The sequence below is a fragment of the Piliocolobus tephrosceles genome, chromosome 7 (assembly GCF_002776525.5).
Source record: "Piliocolobus tephrosceles isolate RC106 chromosome 7, ASM277652v3, whole genome shotgun sequence".
NCBI classification, from domain to species: Eukaryota; Metazoa; Chordata; class Mammalia; order Primates; family Cercopithecidae; genus Piliocolobus; species Piliocolobus tephrosceles.
The window spans coordinates 21,810,678-21,819,210 of NC_045440.1; the positions used below are offsets into that span (position 1 = coordinate 21,810,678).

Consider the following 8,533-nt stretch of genomic DNA (forward strand, 5'->3'; position numbering starts at 1 on the left):
TTCAAGACCAACCTGGGTAGCATAGTGAGACTTGTCTCTACAAAAATAATAATAAAAAAATCATCAGGTATGGTGGCACACACCTGTACTCCTAGCTACTTGGGAGGCTGAGGAAGGAGTATCACTTGAGCCCAGGAGTTTGAGGTTGTGGTAAGCTATGATGGTGCCACTGCACCCCAGCCTGGGCAACAGAGCAAGAGCCTGTCTCTGAAAAAGAAAAAAGAAAGATGACAGTGTCTCACAGGACTGGATTCTCTGGATATTCTTTCATGGTTTGGATACTGTGTCAGCATGAGAATCATTAAAAACAAGCAAGAGAATCTTAAAAAAAAAGAAAAAATGATCTCCAGCATTGTCACCACCAATGACCCCTTCTATTTTTTTCCCTTGCATAAATCAGGCTTTATGAGATATCTTATAAATAAATAATATTTAATAATTAATAAGAATTGATTTGAGACACATGCCATCGCAAAGCAGAGTTTCTGGCTAGCATAAAATATCTGGTTGGAATTCATAAAATTTAGCTAAAAGCAAAAAGTCTTAATAAGCATTTCTTGGGAACTTACTATCTGTCAGGCACTACACTAAGTGCCTTCCCTGCATCAAATCAGGTGAGCCTCAGAAGCAACCTATGCAGTAGGTACTGTTATCACCCCTATTTTACTGATGAGGAAACTGAGGTTCAGGGAGGTTGAGGAAACTGAGGTTCAGGGAGGTTGAGTAAACTGGACAAGGTTTCACAGCTGGTGAATTGTGATGCTGAATTGAAATTCAGACAGTCTGGCTCCAGACTCTTAACTTTGTAATGCACAATTGACCCTTTGAATTAGACCTTGTTGTGGTTTGAGTGCAAATGAATAATTTCTAATACTTTCTGAAACAATAAAAATAGCACACAGACATCAATTACTACCTTTGGGGGCACCCAAGTAGAAGCCTCTGCTCTAAAACTAGAATACTGATTTGTGTCTTGAGCCCTGCCTTGAATGAATGTTACATACTCCCCATCATTATTAGAGAGCCCAAGGATTGCTAAGACATTATCAGATACAACCATGATTTATTAATTGGCAATACATAGAGATGGGGCAGTGCTATATAGCGGGCTTGTAACTCAACCAGAGTTTCATTTTTAGAAGCTGGGCCTATTGAAAGAGAAACACCTCTTCCAATAGACTATTATCCTGCAAATATGTATTTAGGGACATTTGAAATTGTTCTATTTACCTAATCATCTGTAATGGCTACTTTGGATCTATGACAGCTGTATGTGTAAATATGGCTCTTAGATCTTTCTCAATGTATGATCCTGGTCCAATAGACCATAACAACTTCTTCAGGAAACAGGATTTCCTTGAAGCAGAATCTATGGAGTATCAAACAGGGCTCACAGTGCTTTAGGAGTTGCTTCCGAGGTCATTTCAGAATGCTCTCCTCAGAACTCCTTGTCAAAAATTATTAGGACGTTTGGGTATATACCACTAAGATCTGAATATCAATAAACGTGAAAGCCAAACATAGATTTTTTTTAAAATGAGAACAGTCAGGATGATTCTTCATGGGCAATAAACAGATAATAGGCAAGGAGAAGTAATTAAAAAAGAGTTTGTGCAGCCAAACCAAATATATTAAGCAACAAGGCTATGATAATAATACTGGTTACTATATAGTAAAGTAGAAATTGCTGATTTTAGACAGAGGGAACACAGATATTATTCCAATATATTCTAGCATATTGAGAAATGATTAACTTGACTGGTGAAGTTCACCTCTCACTGTGATATAACAGGACATGAATAATTGCCTCTCCTCAGCTGTGCCTGTGGGACTATGGCATAGCTTCCAAGACCCTGCTCAACTATTATATTAGTTTCCTGTGGTTGCTGTAACAGAGTATTACAAACAGGGTGGCTAAAAACAACAGAAATGTATTCTATTGCCATTCTGGGAGCCAGGAGTCAGAAATCAAAGTGTCCACAGGGCCGTCCACACTCCTCTAAAACCTGTATGAGAGTCTGGGCCTGTGGCTCACGCCTACAGTCCCAGCACTTTGGGAGGCCAAGGTGGGTGGGTGACTTGAGGTCAGGAGTTTGAGACCAGCCTGGACAACAGGGTAAAACTTCTACTAAAAATATAAAAATTAGCTGGGCGTGGTGGTGAGCACCTGTAGTCCCAGCTAATCAGGAGGCTAAGGCAGGAGAATTGCTTGAACCTGGGAAGTGGAGGTTGCAGTGAGCCGAGATCATGCCACTGCACTCCAGTCTGGGCAACAGAGTGAGACTCCATTACAAAGCAAAAAACAAAAAACAAACCAACAAACCCTGTATTGGAGGATCCCTGTAGCCTTTTCCTAGCTTCTGGTGATTTGCTGGTCACCCGTTACCTTTCTTGGTTTGCAGGTGCACGGTTTAAGTCTCTCTTCCTTTTATCCTATGTCATTCTCAGCGTGTATGTCTTCACTTGGCATTCTCTTCCTTGTCTCTCTCTTTCCCCTTCTGGTAAGGACAGCAATCACATTGGATTAAACACCCACCCAAATCCAGTAGGGTTTTATCTTAACTACATCTGCAGGACCCTATTTTCCAAATAAGGTTGCCTTCTGAGGTACTGGGGGTTGAGTCTCTAACATATCTTTTTGGGAGTCATATGCAATCTGAAACAGCCTCCATCCCTTCAGTATCACTCTTCACTCTGCCTTTGTGTAGTTGGCAGGTTTCCAGCCTCCAACTTGCGCCTACACCGTCCTGACCCTTACTATAGGCCACCTGATACTGTCATCTGTTCTACACTGTGTCATCTGCTCTATGTCTTGCCTCTCTGATTGTATTGTAACTCTTTGGTAAAGAATTCTTACTCAAACTTATTTCTCACAAAGCACTTAAAACAGTGATTTGTTATCAATAGCACCTTCTACTCTCAGAGCAACTTTATACTTTTAAAAATTCTTTCACCTACATTATCTGGTATGCTTCTTTCAACCTTCCTGTGTGGTAGATTGGATTGATGGTATTATCCTAATTTTATGTCAAAGGGGATTAAGATCCAGAGAGGCGAAGTGACATGCCAAAATACTGAGACAGGTGGCTTGGGCTAGTCTCAGCACCTTGTATTGAAAAACTTCTTATTCTCATTCTGTATAATTTGATTTGTAATGAACCAAGAGTCCTTCTGGGAAAACAAAACAAAACAAAACAACATAAAACTCCTTACTCCCAAGGCGAAGTGCCTGCAATGAATGAGAAAAGGGAGGGGAAAATGGCTGAATCTCAAGTCTGTCTTTTCTGTGAGTGCAAGCAGGCTGGAAGAAAGTTGCAAAACCACACAGCCTTCCTGTTTCCTCAAGCAAGTCTTGCTTTTTTTCCTCCAGCATAGCAATGAAAAACCTTGACTTTTCTTAAATTTCTGACCCCATGACCTATTCCCACAGTCTGAGATGGCTGTTTCTCCGCCTTTTTTTTTTTTTTTTTTCCCTAATAAAAAGTATCCAGTGTAAACTCCTTCAACATCCTTCCACCTACCTGAAAAAAGTCTAGAAGTGGGGAGGAGAGGAGAAAGGGTGAGTGTGAACGGGGACAGAAGTTAACGGCATCTGACTAAAGGTCAGTTGACTAGAGCTGCATTAGCTGGAAGGACTGTGCAGCCTCTTTGGGCACAGCCGTAGAGGGTCCCTAGCCCCAGGGAGCTGCGCGGGGATAGGAGGCAGCCTGCTTTGAGCACGAAGGTGGCAGAGGAAGGAGCCCCTGTTTGACAAGAAGCTCTTATGCTGTGAACATCTCTTTCCACTTTTCCACTTCTTTCTCTCTTTACTGGGACTCATGAAGGAGAACTTGGAAAATCATAATTAGCTTGGAGAAGATAAAAGAAGTCCTCCTTGGTGGGAGGGTGAGGAGAGAGATGGAGAGGGAGAATGAGACTTTAGATAGGGAGGGAGAGGAGGAGGAGGTGGAGGAGGAGGAGGAGGAGGAGAGAGAGAGAGAGAGAGAGAGAGAGAGAGAGAGAGACCGACCACTGGCACACAGAGTAAAAGACATAGATAGTACTAAGGAGAAAAACTTAGCAGCTTTTCTCTGACCATGATAAGCTGCTAGTTACAATGTGAGGTGATGCTTGCTACTCCAAAAGGATGTATTGTAACCAGGCTTTTATACTGTGAATTCTCTCCTTGATACTTTTGCTTCCAGACTTTCTCTCTATTCCTATAGGCTGAGTACCATCTAGCAGGGACTAGGAAGGTGGTTTCCCAATTAAATTGAGAGAGGAGAAGGGGGGAGAGTGAGAGAGATCATATCAACAATCACAGAAAAACTCAAGTTGAAAGGCACTCCAAGTTTAGACATACAATCTGTTTGCATAAATGAGGAATGCAAAGAAAATTTGGGGACAGATTCTTCGAGAGTGTATGACAAGCTAAGCTGTGGTTTGGGCTCTTAGAAGAATGCTAAAACCTCAAATGAAAAGCCAAGCAGAAGAAGAGCAAGGTTTGCATGCAAGATATTTCTATCTGCTCTACATACCCACCCTCTCCTCATGCCTGTGTGCACTCTGTGACACGCACACACATACACACACCAGTCTTCTCTAACACTCCTAGACCTGAATTTTAGCCAGAATCTAAGGACTGGAGCTCTGACCAGGGGCAGGGTTACCTCCGCTGTCCTAGTTCAGCTGTAATCCAACGATCCTCATTCACAAGTGAACTAGGGGGTCTTGAAAACATATGTCACAAGTCTCGAGGGTTCCAGAAGCCTCAGGACTCTAAAAGCAATGAGGGATTCAGGCCATGTATCCATGTGCTACCATGACTAAATAGACCAAGGGTAATGAAAGGTTATTAGCGTGGAATAAAAGTTGAAGCTTGGAACTCAGGAGGCCTGAGTGCAACCTGTACCTCTTCTCTAAGCAAAGTGCTGTCTTCTGTATCCACTTCCCCTTCTGCAAAGAAATGTGTTTTCCCGTGTTTTAGCCAGTGTTTCTCAAACCGTAATGGGCATACAAGGCACCAGGGATATTGCTAATGGGAATCTTCTGTTTCAGCAGTTCTGGGGTAGGCCTTGGGGGTCTACATTTATAATAAGATCCCGAGCTGCCAGTAACCTACATAACAGCTTTGCCTGAATTAGAGGTGTCTCCCTCTGGGCAGATGCAGCCCTGTGGGTGCCTTTTTAAAAGGAATTCTTTTCCTGTGCAGTTTTACTAGTGATGTGCAGGACGTATTTCAGCCCCTGCATTTCTTAGGACAGTGCCTTTGAGCAGTGCGCAAGTTGTTCATCTGCACGTGGCAGTTGGCAGTCCTCACCACATAGACAGATGTCTCCTGGACTACTGCAAAGACAGCCTGGCTTCTGATCCACCTGAGATGTTCTGCTACTCTCCTTCCTTCACAGCACAACTCAGCCAAGCCCATCAAGGCATTTATTCTAACTCTCATTCTTTTAGAAATACCTGTTTTGTTTTGCTTTGTTTTTTAGAGACTGCTAGAGTGACACATAGGAATGAACTTATTCCTTCTCTACTTAAAGAAGAGAGCTTGGCCCTTGGTTCCTCACCCTCCAGCGTACCCCTACTTAGCCTAGAGCTCTCTCTAAGGGCTACATGGCTGATCCCCTCCACGGCTTTTGCTGGCGTTCTTGCCTCTGGGGTTTTATATCTCACATCATTTATTAATTCAGGATCTAAACAACTAAGCTCCTGTACCTAGTCTCAGTATGTGATTATTATGTGGTTTTCTCAGATCTTTTGTTTTTCATCAAATATTACCCCTCCTTTACATGGAATCAGACATAAAGGCAAATAGCCAATTGCTTGAGATTTCACTAAGCTTGGTGTTTACCTTGGATGGCAGCAATCAGCGAGGTGTCCAACTCTGAAAGGTTTTCTTAGCCACACCCCTGCCTGGGCTGCCTTGTTCTGTCCTGTCTATCATTGGGGAGAAATTTAAAAATATGTGTTTGTCTCCCCAGCGTTGCTGAATTCTTTCCTTTATAGGAGCTTAAGGTCAAGGCTGGGAGAACAATGGACCCAGTTAGGAGAAGCACCCACAGCAAAACTTTGAGGTCAGCTGTCCTGGGCTTTCTTTGAAGGGTTTGGTGCTGCTTATTCACATATCTCTTGAAAAGAAACTTTCTGCCAAGGACAGAAAATTCTGATTTCTCTTAAGTAGCAGATTGAAAGGAGCAACAAAGTGGCACAGGAAGATCACCATGCTGAATCTGGAGGGTTAGGTTCTATTAACTCTGGCTACTTGCTTGAATTTTCTGTTATATCTATATAACAATGCAATAGAATTAATAACTTTAAAGGTAGCTTCTAGTTTTAAAGTTGTAATACTCTATGAAATTTGTTGGCTTTAACAATGTATTTTCTGTTAAGCTAAATTTACAAAACCCCTGCATTTTGAAACAGTGGACTAATTTGTAATCTAATTTATTTAACTGAGGATACCTTTGAAAAAGTTAGCTACATTGTATTTTAGTTCAGAAATAATGGATTTGGGGCTTTAAGAAGTTCTAATTTCATTGCTATTTGGCCCCAGAGTTCAGAAGTTGAATTCCTACCAATAATAAAAGACCATGGTGCTAGAGTATGGTATATGAAAAATTGTGTTTGACACAAAGTGATCAAGTTATTTTTAATTTAGTTTTCTTATTGGAAACAAGTCAGTCATTTGAATAATATTCAAATGTGTGTAAATCAAACTGATGTAAATTAAAAAAATGATCTCTCTCAAAGACCAAAACCAAATAGGAAAATGATATTAACAGACTGGACTGCACACAGAAAGGAAAATACAAATGGTTCTTGAACACATGAATAGATGTTCAATTTCACTCATCATAAGATAAATGCAGGCTGGGCGCAGTGGCTCACGCCTGTAATCTCAGTAGCTTGGGAGGCCGAGGTGGGAGGATCACAAGGTCAGGAGATCGAGACCACCCTGGTTAACACAGTGAAACCCCATCTCTACTGAAAATACAAAAAGATTAACCAGGCATGGTGGCTGGCGCCTGTAGTCCCAGCTACTCAGGAGGCTGAGGCAGGAGAATGGCGTGAACCCAGGATACAGAGCTTCCTGTGAGCCAAGATTGTGCCACTGCACTCCAGCCTGGGCAACAGAGTGAGACTCTGTCTCAAAAAAAAAAAAAAAAAAAAAAGATAAATGCAAAATAAAACTATCCCAGGTTACCACTTATCATCTATAAGGTTAGCAAGGATCAGAAAGTTTGATAACACAGCCTAAATTATCCACCAATAAGAATGTGTTTAAATAAATTATGATACATCAATACAATGAAATAATATTCAGATGTAAACAAAAAAGTAAAAATTAAAAAAAAAAACACCCCCAAAATAAGAAAGCTTTTCTATGTACTGATAACAGGAAAGTTTCCAAAACGAGACTGAAATATAGGACAAGAAAGTAATGGTGTGTACAGCATGTCATTGTTTGTTTGGTTTGTATAAATAGTTGGGATGGGTTTCTTCTTTAGTTACATACATCTGTTTTCTCTCTGGCTTCTTGCTGAGGGTGATACTTGTTATCAACCATGATGTACTTCACAGTGTAAATGAGATGCAGGCACAACGAGGAAGGCTGTTCTCTGGTGTGTTGGACATTTGTGTGTTTCCTTCCTTGAAGGAGATCCTCCTTTCTTTTTTCCTCCATGTCTGCTGCAGCAAGTGGTATAGACTGGAGTCCCTTTCAGTGCTACTCTGATGCTCCGTTAGTCTCTCCCACCTACTGCTTTTAGAGTGCAGTTACGTCTTGGGCATACAGGATGCCCAGAGGGATGGAACTGGGGCTGGGGGTGGGAAGAGCTTAACTGGCACAGTTATTCCAGGAAGAGCTCCAGAGCTAGATTTTCCAATCAAAGGGGTGTAGAGTTATTGCAAGAAAAATATATATCACTGATGGAAACACAGGGAAATATATTACAAGGAACCTGTGAGCCAAATTTCAGAACTTTCTGGATCAATTGAAATCAAGAAAATAGTTAATTCTTTTTCATTACATGCTCCATAATCACTCCCAATGGCTCACAATTTTTCTTCCTATTTGCCCCAAGCTTGGATCTTCTCCGATACTCTCTAGGAAGGGGTTACATTTGCTTCTGGTATTTTGTTTTGTGACTTTCCTGCTTTGCTTTCTCTGACCATGCAATCTCATCTTAAAAATTTTCCAACACCGTCATTGTTCTGATCTTTCAAAAATATATTTTCTGATCTTTCGGTAGGGACTTGGGAGGGAGGAGGGTTATGACTGAGAGAACTCTTTCTGGCATAATGGTGCATCTTGAGGGTTTGAAGTGTGGGGGCCAGAGGAACACAAGGTTGAGATTTTACTTTCCCTGGCACCTTCTCTGCCAGGTTGCCCACACCTCTGTAAATAGCTCCTTTACTAAACTCTCACACTACCCATTTTGAGAGTGCTTCTTGCAGGGCCCCTGACTGATATGAACCCCATTTATAAGACAAAGAATAATTGACAGCTGTCAACATTTGTAAGATTTTTGGTTTATGTGGTTTTCTTAAA

General features: G+C 41.5%; 1 pseudogene; it reads right to left on the minus strand.

Annotated features, from left to right (window-relative positions):
* Positions 1-3,603: 3,603 nt before the first annotated feature.
* Positions 3,604-8,533, minus strand: part of LOC111545637 — a 12,213-nt pseudogene continuing 7,283 nt past the window's right edge.